Below are 12,052 nucleotides of genomic sequence, written 5' to 3' on the forward strand. Positions count from 1 at the left end.
ATAGTAGAGAAGCCTGTAATTTTGATTTGAATGAAAAAGGATGCCTGGGACTTGAAATTTGTACAAATAAGAATCAGAAAAGTGAATGGCACTTTTGCATTCAGCCTTTTCCCTAAAGTTGTGCCGGCTCTTTTGCCAGATTTGTACGTCTAGAGAGAGAGATTTTCACCAAGCCTTGTCAAATTGAATGGAGAGCGTCTGTGAATGATAGTGTTTACATGTCCCCACAGATTCTGCATCATTTAAGTTGTGCTTCACAACAATGCACTATTCAGTATACAAAAGTCCCAATGAAATACATAGAAATCTGTGGGACATAATGGATAACATTATAGGACTTCAACAAAACTTATTGCACTCTTGAAAATGACGTTTTTACAGCACAATTGATCTGAATTACTCTATTAAGATGTCCCTGAAAAGTTTTTTATCTAAATTATCAATCAAAAACATAAATCATACCTTCTAGTAATCAAGTATCGTCCTCAGTGTGTTGGTCAAAAGGAAAACTTTATTAATTTAAAAACAAAAATAACATTAAGTTATGTCAGTGTTTAGATTCAAAAACATTTAGTGTGACTGTGTTTTAGAGCTGTGCTGCTCGTCCGCAAAAAATAAATGATCCGAACCAAAGACTTCTGGCCGAGCAGTGCAGAGAGGTGGATTTGGTACGAGTGTCCGGAAGATTCAGAAAGGTAGGATACTTGACCTCCTGTAAGGACCTGGTAAGTTTAGCACAGGCTGTTCTGACTGTTGCAGCTTCCAGTTACTTTTAGACCTTCACAGCTCAGCTGCAGAGTCAGAGATGATTCATTGGAGCTAGATCCACGGATCTGCTCCGGAACAACCAAAAAAGGGAAGTCATCAGTTGGTGTCATTGTGACACTGCATACCTGTTTGTGTTTCTGTGGGATGGGTGTGTGTGAGGGGTCACCTTGACTTTCCCTCTGCAGTGCAAATCAGTAAGTTCGAGCAGCCAATCTTTTCCAAATTTGTCTGCCGAGTCTCACATCGGAGCACAGAGAGGCAATTTTCCCTCTCAGAGCTGCAACAAAGTAAACAGACAGGCTGCGGCGCCAACCTCTCCTCCACGCGCATGGGTGATAAAAGACACGAGGAGCGGCGCGCGGCTGCTGGGTACACAGGTAAATGGACAAAATGATCCAGTTTGCCTCATTAGAGCGAAACGCTGTGTTCCCGGTGACACCAGCAGAGCTCGGTTGTCATGGAAACCAAGCAGTTTTTTTTTGGTCACAGCCTCTATCCACATCTCTCTCTTTTTTCTCTCTCTCTCTCTATGTTTTTTTTTTCCTTCTTCTCCATTGAGGGGACAGTCAGATCACTGATACTCTACACCACAGGGCTATGACTCATGCACATCCTCTTTTGCATCTGGAACAAAAAAGGGGTGGGGGGTGGAAACAGAGAGTTATACACACATATACACAAAAGTATACACGCACACTTTCTGCAGAATTCACTGTAATCGCAGGCAAACTTGCACTGAAATATTTATTGATGAGATGGGGACTATACGTTGAGCTTTGAAGGCTCCATCGGATTGTCTATTCTCCTCATCTGATAGTAAGAATATTTCTTTCAGCCGGTGGGATCTGGACTGCTGTGCCTCATTAAATATCAGGTAGCTTATGTGCTTTACTTCCGATTTTGTCAGACCGATCAGATATATGATGGGCTCAGCAATTTTCCCTCTCATCTAGGCCTCTGGAGAGCAGAATGTGAAGGACTCTGTAGAAAGCAAGGCCAGAAAGTGCCTGAAAAGTGGAGGAGGACGACAAACGTAGTAAGCCGAACCGGATCTGATCTGCAGCGGGGTATCAACTTGAAGCGAGGAGGTTCGCTTTGCAGTTGCACTAGGGTTGTTTTATTTTATTTTTTTCATTTGATCTCTAGGAAGTTGGAGCTAGTGCAATCCACGTGACATACAAGTGCACACCCTAAGTTGCAAGGTAGAACAAAGAGATGACTGACCCAGCGCCGCATTGTTCTCCTGCCACTGCCTGCAGCTGTTTCATCAAAGTCCCTCATCTGGCAGCTCTTTATGCGCTTGCCTGGTGCACAGACACACACACAGACACGCGGTTGTGTTTTCATCACTTGTGGGGACTTCACATTGACTACCATTAGTTTCTACAGTCTAACCTTTACCATAATCCTAATCCTAAACATTTAAAACCTAACCCTTACCTTAACCCTTACCCTAAACCACAGACCTAACCACTAATCAAAAAACAACAATTTCCCTCATGGGGACCAGGAAAATGTCCCCACAAGGAGCAATGGTCCCAATAACCCCACATTGTAGACAGAAATAGGTTCCCATGAGGATATAAAAACCTGGTACACACACACACTTCAACGTGACCATTTATCTATCCTGCCAGCTTCATCTGGTTGTTTATCTCTTCAATCTTTTCCTAACTGAGATGGACATGCATACATTACCTGCCCTCTTTCCATCTCTCTCTCTTTTTCTTCTTACATCTGGCTTAATATATTCCACACATGAATGTGTAGATAAGACCTAAAAGCACATTTCAAGTGACTGGATGATTTTGTATTGTTGGTTCATGATTTTGTAGCTGCTGCACTGCAGTGCATGTGCAATTATTCACCGGATTGTGCATTTTAATTGTTTCTATTGCTTCTTTTTGTTGTTGTTGAAAGTTTCTCAGCCGTCACAAAATTTGATCTGATAGACCAACGCAGGGCGGCGCATAGTTTTGATTTAAAAAGACTTGAGACTTGGACTGAGGTTCACCGTCCAGCACAGCAATGACCTTAAGCATACGACCCTTTGGCAAATGGAATGGTTTATATTAAAACGTACTTGTGTTATGTGTTTTGACGCTCTCTATCCAGTCTGACCAAGCCTGAGCTACTTTGCAAACAAGAGGGAGGAACACCTTTAATCTGTAGATGGACAATCTCTTCCAGATTGTCCATCGCAGCTGTAAATTCACTGAAAGGTCGCCTCCGTCTCGAAGACCACCTGAGTCAAAAGCGCTGACTCGGGTGGGCTGAATTCAAATGCACTCCACACTTTTCAGGTTTTCATCGGAATCAATTTCGTTCCACTTCACGATTCTACATTATTTGGCACTGCTGCGTCAAATAAAATACATTTAATCTGTGTTTTGTGTTTAGAACATGATCAAATGTGGTGGGGGAAAAAAAGGTTTGTAGAGGATAAAAACTGTAGAGGATAAACGCGATTTGAAATGCAAACCGTCTCACGCCAGGAATATTTTTTAGGGTTTTTTTTTTTCTAATATAGAGGGAAATTAAATTTAAGTGGTTGAGAAGAATATATTATGGTGAGGGCTTTTCTATGCCTACTAATAGAAAATCCCAAAAATGTAATTGTTCATAATTTTCTTGGAAAAATGCAGAAAATGTGCTAAATTATGCCTGAAACTGTTTGTTTTCTCTCTCATTTTTTTTGTATGCTTAATCCCTGTTTGTTGAAGAAAAAGAAGGATGAGAACTCAACAGGAGCAATGATGATTTTGACATATGCCCATGTTCTTACCAGCCCGGTTCCCCGACTTGCTTTGTGTGGTTTTCAATCATTATTCAAGTCATTAATGTTCACTGCCTCCCTGCCTTTTGCGAGTCTGCTCTCTGTGTTCCCTTCTGCACACACTGTGACACGTTTAAGTAATTAAACAAATTATGTGCACCCTTACAACAGCACTATCCACCGCCCCGACGGAGCAGGGGCGCTCACGCACACGCACACACACGTGTGGGAAATTTGCCGGGGTCTCTTGTTAGGGGCCCGGTTTCCAAAGCCATCTGTACCCATCTTGCAGTGCATTAAATGAGCTAATGAGATGTGAAACTGGCTGTTAAAAACGTCCGCGATTGCAACTGATCCCATAGCGGAGCGGCGCGAAAACATAAAACAGGCAGCTATTTTCTGGCCAAGTGGAAATCAAACATCGGTTAACAAGAAAGTGGGAGAGCCTTGTGTTCGTCTCGCTGGAGTCTGGGGCTGAGCGGCGCATCGCTGATGAGTTTCCTGCTTTAGAGCTTCCAAGCAGCCAGCCAGTCAGCCAGCCGCTCCCTGGCAAAACAGCCCGTGTATGAGTCATCGTGTGGAGCGTGTGATCCTTTTCTTAATGCACGCTCACACTCATACGGCTCCATTTATCTGCCACGGGGGGTTCCCTCCCATACACACTGCACGCCACTGCTTACAGACATCGCTGGAAGAAAACCAGCAAAAAAAAAAAAAAAAAAAGAAAGAAAGAAAAAAAGAGGGAAACCCTGCATATCTGCCTGCGTGGGTGTGCATGTTTATTCTAGCATGTCTGCTAAAAATGTTTGTGTTCATTGCAGGCTGAGTGGACGTCTGAAGGCGTGTATGTGTGTGTGTGTATGGGTGGGGTGGGGTGGGGGGTGAGGGAGTGCTGATTTTTCCTACAGGCTATGGTTTGATGAGGGATGAGTCATCCGGATGGAGACCCTGAGGAGGAGAGGCAGGTTGGTGATTCACCCTGTTAAAAAAAGAAAAATCACACACAGGGAACGGGCTGCGTGGATGTGCGTGTGCGCGCGCGTGTGAGATCTTTGCATTAACAATTCTCCATCCACTCAGCAAACCAGCTACGTGAGTTCATGTGAATGATGTCATTTGAAAAACGCCAATTACTGGGCCTAAAATGTTTTGATTTAAGGTGTTTGTGTTTATTTCTCCACAGTGTGTGTGGAGACTCGGCATAAACATGTATCACCAAAATGCCACCAGGGACTGTTGCCTCCATTAATCCGCCAACCCTCCACCTCTTTTTTTTTTTTTTTTTTAATCAGCTTGCTGAAACAATACAAATGGCCAAATGCAACATGACTGCAAACATCTGCAGTTCATATGCAAATGTGACATAAATGATCCCATTATTTTCTTGTCAGGTACATTTTGAGCCTTGAATACCAATGCAATGAGAGAGGTGCACCAAAGAAAGGCTAAATTAATATTCCACCAAATCTGCATGGAGTTAATGAATATAAACCTTTGGTGCCTTTTAGTGTGATGGTTCTAACTATTTTTTTTTCAACCTTAAAGGATTCTAGCTCTCAACATTAAATAGTCAAAGTAGCAGTGGAAACATGCAAAAAGGTGGTCAGTAAGTAAATGAAGGGTTTGATTGGTAGCATTCCAATAACAATTTTCAAACGGTTTATTGGGAAATGTCATGTTGCGTCGAAATTGGTTGGCTAAAACGGAGAGTTTGTCTTCTTACGCTCTGGGAATTTTGCATAGTTTCTATAAAACAATAATGGAAATGTTCTGTTATAATAAGGAAACTACTTGCTCTAGAGAACATTACTGCAAAAAATCAAAGCAATCGCTTTTAAAACATCTTTTTAAAGCGGAAATTATTTAAAACCGAAATGAGTCTTCTACAACAACAATCAAAAAAAGCATTCTGATTCTCATTTTAATATGCAGTATTAAGCATTTACTTTTCCCTACATGAGGAGAAAATACCAGTAGCTGCAACTGTCTCTCCAAATAATCTCTCTTTAAGGAAACTTCAATAATTTCTGAGGCCTAGGGACATTCTACATTCATGAATGCAATGACATTCAGAGGAGGAGCTCTGAGAAAGCCAAAAGGAGCGATCATTGTCACCAATGCTGCGGTGGTTAAAGCAGTCAAAGCCTATCTCCCTACATTAAGATGATTCATCAGCTGGGCAGCATGCTTGGCTGATGATGAGGCAGTTATCTAGAATAGACAACAGCAAGACCATCAATCTTCCCTTCCAACGATAATGATACAGAGGTCTTAGTGTGTGTGTAGGCGTGTGTGTGCGTGAATGAAAATGGATTTGTGTTAGTGGGGCTTTGTATAGGTGAAAGTAGGACTTGCTCTACCTCAGTTGTCTACTAAAAAGAGAGCACTCTGTCTTCTTCACTGCATCCCTAGCTATAGACACACTCCTACACACTGATATGCTCCACAAAGGGTCACGTACGGCCACACAAATTAACTTCGGTTTGGTCTCAGTGCCGGTAAATTAATCACATCTCTTTGAAATTCTGAATCAGACTCCTGTCTTTTATTACTCCTTGTCTTTCATCTGTTCTTGTTTTCATATTGCTTACAGATCCCCTTTCTTTTTCATTCATTAAATCGTAGTCTCACATTTTGAGACTACAATTTAGTCTCAAAATCGTAGTCTCAAAATGAGACTACTGTGGGAGAACAGTAGAACTGTTCTCCCACAGTATCACCAAACACAGCTTTTGTATTATCCGTCCATTAAGTCCATCAGCAAGCTTTCCAGCATGGTTCTGCTTTCCAGTACTATTCTTACTTTGCTGTTAATGTTAAGGCATGACTCTGGTTGAGGAGTACAGCCTTGAAATGCAGCTTTCATTAAGGAAGAATGATATTACAGTGTTCCCAAGATGAGTCCATTCATTTCCAGAGTGCTGCACAGTCTCAGGGAACAAGCACTCATTTTGGGACTTATTGCCCCCAGTTAATACGTTTAAAAAACCTTGGAGTAAATTCTGCTTTTTCAGTCCACGCTGATTAAGGCAATACATTTCCTTCATCTCTCCACTGATTACCCCCATAATCAATCTGAAATCTGTCTCTTCTTAAAACACCCACACTTGATCCAACTACCTTCTTCTGTCGCCCTTTCCTCTCAAAAATTATAGAAGAGCTGTCCAACTGCTGAAACGTCTCAAATCCAACCTTCTGTTTGAAAAGCTCCAGGTTAGACTGAGGCCAACAACCTTGACTGAAACTGCTCTGCGTTGGATCTCCAACAATTCATTGATGAATCATGTTGTCTGTGCCCTCTCATCCTCCTCAACCCCTCTGCTGTATCTGACACGACTGATCACGTCCTCCTCCTCCGTATTCAGTACCTTACGCTTAAACTGGTATCAGTCCTATCTTACCAAAAGGACTGAAGACGTTTCAATTGGAGAAGCCCAACAGAATGCTCTTGTGGGGTTCCTCAAAGCTCACTGTTTGGTCCATACAGTTTCTCATGCTACGTCAGGAATCTGCAACTCCAGTCCTCGAAGGCTGGTATCCTACAACTTTTAGAAGTGTCCCTGGTCCAACACACCTGAATCAAATGGTTGAATCACTTCCTCAGTGTGCACTCAAGTTCTCCAAATTCCAATTACTTGACTTGGTTGTGTCGAAGCAGAGATACATATAAACGTTGCAGGACTGGAGTTGCAGACCCATGCTATAAATGCTTCAACTTGGACATGTTGTCACCGGCTACGGAATCTCAATTCACTGTTATGCCGATGATACCCAACTTTACATCTAAACCACTCACCATTGGCCTCTTTCAGCATCTCAACACCAGCACCGATAGTAGCTCTAACTTCACTAGATGCCTTCAGGCAATAAAGGCACAGAAAATGGCAAGTTTTCTTCAACTCAACAACTTGAGTTGTACCCTTAATGTGAGGTTTAACTCTCACATCTCGTGTCTATAAATCTGCATTCTTACATCTCAAAAATATTGCAAGTTCTGTAGTTTGCTCACCCACCCCAATGCTGAGAAAATGGTCCATGCATTCATTCCCTCAAGGTTACTGCAACTGACTCTTTGGTGTTTCAAACGGCAAGCTTCAGAAACCTTAGTATGCACATGTCAGCAAAACTGGCTGCAAAAACTAAAAGTTATGCTGAAATTACACCTCTAATGCACCATCTTCACTGGCTACCAGTCACTGTCAGAATACCGTATAAAATGAGTCTTCTTACTCATCAGTGCATCTACAGCAACACACCCTTCCAAAGTACACTGTACTTCAACATGACTGAGCAATTTGACTGTCTTATCCATACACTATTACACAAGAGACTTGTCATTCTTATGGCACTGACATGCTCAATAACACCAATAGGATTTTAAGCGAGAGACTGGCTTTTGCAGGTAATCCACGGTGTTTTGTCTATGCATCGTTTTGAGAAATGCACTTGCAGTTTTGCAAATGTCAAGAATGACTCGAGAAAGCGACTTCGAAAAGCTGTAGAACACCAAAGGGATAGTCATCTGAACTCCAAGAAAACCATAGTGCTGACCTAGAAAAGTCAGCTCTGGTTTGCTCTCCACTATATAATAAGGGTAACGAGGTTTTGGATTTTGATATGTGATGCAATAACACAAAACTGGAACTTGAAGGGCCTTCGATCAGTGGTTTGTCTGTAGCAAGCACATAGTCGGAAGCTGTTTTCTGATAATAGATGCAGAAGAGACTTAAAAATGCTTGTCATAAAGGGGTGGAATAATTTTGAGACTACAGTGGTCATTCAAAGTGTGATTTAGTGTTTTCTTTTTTGTTTCTTTTGGACAAACCATTTGTCAATTTCACTGACACTGACAGCTGCTAGTCGGTACCTTTTACATTTTATTTATTTCACTGGAGTTTTAAAATCACAAGTACTTCACTTCATAATTAAAATTGTTGGGAGATGTTTTACTTGTACTCTTTGTAGTGTTCTGTACAAGTTACATCTTAAGTTAAAGACAGGTCAGAAAGCAATGTTCTGCAGTAAACTCTCCTCACTTACAACTACAGGCACTCAGTTAGCTTGCGTGCATATCCAATCCAGCAGAGACAACACACTGACAACGTGCTTCCTTTGATCTCGACCAAGTGAGCCCTCATCCTTTGTTTTGCCACCGGCTGTGTTGGCATGGAAACCGCATCGGAGTGAGGAACGCCGGCCCCGATGAGCAACTGGGTCACATGGAGAGCCGAGCAAGCAAAGACCCACGCAGGCACCCGGAGACACACAAAGTTGTGTGGCAACCCCCCTTTAGTTACAATTGCAGTGTTACAAAGCAAACAAACCCCTGACCTATTTCACCACCAGGATGAAAAGAACAAGCTCCGCTTCTTTTTGCACAACATCTATGATGCAACACTTCACATACTTAAAGTACAATCCATCAGCTATATGGCTATTTCTTTCTTTCTTTTTTTTTTTGCTTAGTTAGACCTCTTGACCTCTGTGTTGGAAGGATTACTTCTCTTTCTTCTTGATATTTTAGGTAGCTTTTAGGTTGACGGTGTAGGCAGGAGGAGCAAGATGGGGTCAAAGACAACCCAGTGACTAATCCTTTACTTGACCATGGCTCTGCGCAGAGATCCAGCCCAAGGTGTGCGCAGCACGCCTCGCATTTCTGATCCACAAACCAGTGAACGATTTAGTGCTGCAATAGTTTTGTGAGTCTTAGTCCACTGCCACGTCTCAGTGACCCCGTAAAAGTATTTGCAGGGCAAGTTGATGAAATAAAATATAGTGTTCAAAACTGACAGATTAAAAAAAAAAAAAGTAACTACAGAAAATGACTTCTGTTTTGCCGTCCAGCGGTAAGTGATGGTGTAAGTGATGTAAAGAGATATAAACAGTGTACAGTCACACACACCTGTTCGTTCCAGGGTGTCTGGGCCGCCTGGCTCTTCTGCTCAGTTCATGACTGGCATTCAGTTACATCATTCTTCAGAGAACGGAAGCTCGGATTACAGGAAAGGCAAACACGGGCCTCTGGGGTCTGAACGAGCTGTGTGTGTGTGTGTGTGTGTGTGTGTGTGGGTGTGTGTGTGTGTGCGTGTGTGCGTGCGCGTGCCAGCGTGTGCACTTGCTTTTCCTACGCGCTCCTCTTATATGACAAATCAGGATGTTTGACACGTTTCTCTAGGCGATTGCAATATCACCGGGCTTCAGATTTCATCATTTGACTTGACACTCAGTTTTGGGGCTGTTTGCAGGTGTCTGTGTTACGCAGTGGCTTGGAAAAGTATTTGTACCCGTAAAGCTCTTTCCAATTTTTTTTTATCACATTACAGGCCCAAACTTTTGCTTTTTCCTTCTGAAACGTTGGTGATAGACCAACACGAAGCATCACATAACATAGTTAAGTGACAGAAAGTCTGAAAAGGTCTGCAAACAAAATAAAATCCAGTGCAAAGTCAGAAGTCATCTGGTTACCATATTAAAAGTCCTGTGTGTGATTCAATCTCCGCATCAATGAAAATGTTCTTTGAAGATCTTTTTATTGGCATATCCCTGAACCCGCCTCTCCCCTCAATGTAATGAAATGAACATTGAGCTAAATCTTAATCCACATCATGATTCTGCAATACATTTCTTCAGCACTAGCAGGTCAGAGTTGTTGGGACAGTGCTTGGCATTAAATACAGGACAATTCTGGATGAAAACCAGAAAACTTGAGCCTGGGGTGAAACTTCAGCATTCCGCTGGACAACAACCCTAAAAATACAGCCAAAGATTCAATGAATTGACTAAGATTAAAGCTAGATGATGTGTTTTAATTGTCCAATCAATATAATTGTAAATTGTTGGCTAGACTTGGAAATAGCTGTAAATAGACATTAGAGGCAGCACTAGCTGCAGTGAGCGATGGTTGTACTAAGAAGTGACTCGAAGAGGTTGAATGCTAACTTCCAAGGTTTACGTTTGCAAAATAATGGTAAGACCATATCTTTTTCCTTCAGTTTTATAATTATGCACAACATTGTATAATTTTACCTTATAAGCAAATAATAAAAAAATATATATTTGGGTTTGCAATGATACAAAATGTGAAGAAAAACTTCAAGGATGGTAACACTTTTTGGCAAAGCCATGTATGTTTAGTCAGAACACATTCAGCTAAAGGAATACTCTTTCATAAACATACGTTTTCGATGAATGATGTATTTCTAAAGGCAGTTTGTTTTCATTACCTCTGACGTTGTAGCGGACCAAAACAAGAGATGAAGTAACTGATGAATGTGGAGTTTGGGGGTTCTGTTTCACAGCTCCAAACTCCACCACGTAGCACCTCCTTTATTTCCCTCGCTAACAAGCGTGTGAGCTAAACCAGAACTCTGTAATTAACGAGAAGAAACGGGCTCGCAGATGTCCCAAAGTCAATTGAACGTCAATAACTCCAAGTGGGGTCGGTTGACTTGTCTGTCTCCGTCTCGTCACTCAATCACGTCCTCCCTCTCTCTCTTTCTCTCTCTCTCTGGCTGCTCTGTCTCCTGTTGTGCTTTTTGTCTATAATTCAAACTCCGTCCCCTCTCTCCTTCTCCGTCAGACGCTGGGGCTGATATGAGTTTCACAGTCTGTCTGAAGCCGCTTCTCGAGCATGTGGGTAAACGCGGGGCCTTTCTGTGCGCTGCTGCTGCTGCTAATGCTGTGGTTTCTTTCTCAGCGTTTTAGCTATCAACGGCCTCTCCGCTCCTTGCCGGTGATTTTTAACCGAGCCTTTCTCATTCTTGTTGGAGCACCTTCAGAAACCACATGTCCATCGGAACACCATTAAAAATCATTAAAAAAAAGAAAGAAAAAAAAAGAATAAGGGGTGAAGATTCAACGCCTTCGTTTTGTGTGTCTGCATGACGGTTTGGCTCGTGCAGTTTTCAAGCTTGGAAGGGAAACGCGGAAAGGATGTAAGCTGGCAGATACAGTTTGACATTCAGCTAGGAGACCATGCATCATTGCCGCGCTTTGTTCCTAAAGATCAATGCAACCCCATACTTCACAGACCATTTGCTGCACACTCTGTACTGAAGCAGGATGATATTCAGAAATAGGCTACTCAAGAGAAATTTAACAAAAAAAAAAATAGAGGGAAAAGCTTTTGACCTGGCTTCCAGTTTGTTTCACACACAAGCATCATTGAAATGTCCTAAATCACCTTTGCTAGTGGATAACTGCCCTTCTCCACAACTTATACTAGATTACGGTACATTTTGTAGAGTCCATCTCTCACTGGTTCAAGTCACAACTTTTCAGACAAACAGAGAAATTGGTTAAACATTTGAGATTGTAAACTATTAGTCAAGTGGGATTTTGGTACCTTGCAAAAGTAACACTACTGCTTGAGATGTTTTTCTTTACAACCACTAATTACAGTGTATTTGATCAGGATTTTTTGTGGTAGACCCACATGAAGCAGTGCATAATTGTGAAGCAGAGAGAAATTGATGGGATGGTTTCAACATTTCTTCACCATTCATATTA

General features: G+C 42.0%; 1 long non-coding RNA gene across 1 annotated transcript; it reads right to left on the bottom strand.

The window, feature by feature from the left end:
- Positions 1–540: 540 nt before the first annotated feature.
- LOC122825035 lies at positions 541–11,353 on the bottom strand. The gene is made up of 3 exons (XR_006369573.1): positions 10,768–11,353; positions 1,993–2,072; positions 541–1,392 (listed from the first exon to the last, which is right to left on the bottom strand). It is a non-coding gene; the product is annotated as an uncharacterized LOC122825035 (long non-coding RNA).
- Positions 11,354–12,052: the final 699 nt, after the last annotated feature.

Source organism: Gambusia affinis, linkage group LG22 (assembly GCF_019740435.1).
Source record: "Gambusia affinis linkage group LG22, SWU_Gaff_1.0, whole genome shotgun sequence".
In the NCBI taxonomy this organism is placed as follows: Eukaryota; Metazoa; Chordata; class Actinopteri; order Cyprinodontiformes; family Poeciliidae; genus Gambusia; species Gambusia affinis.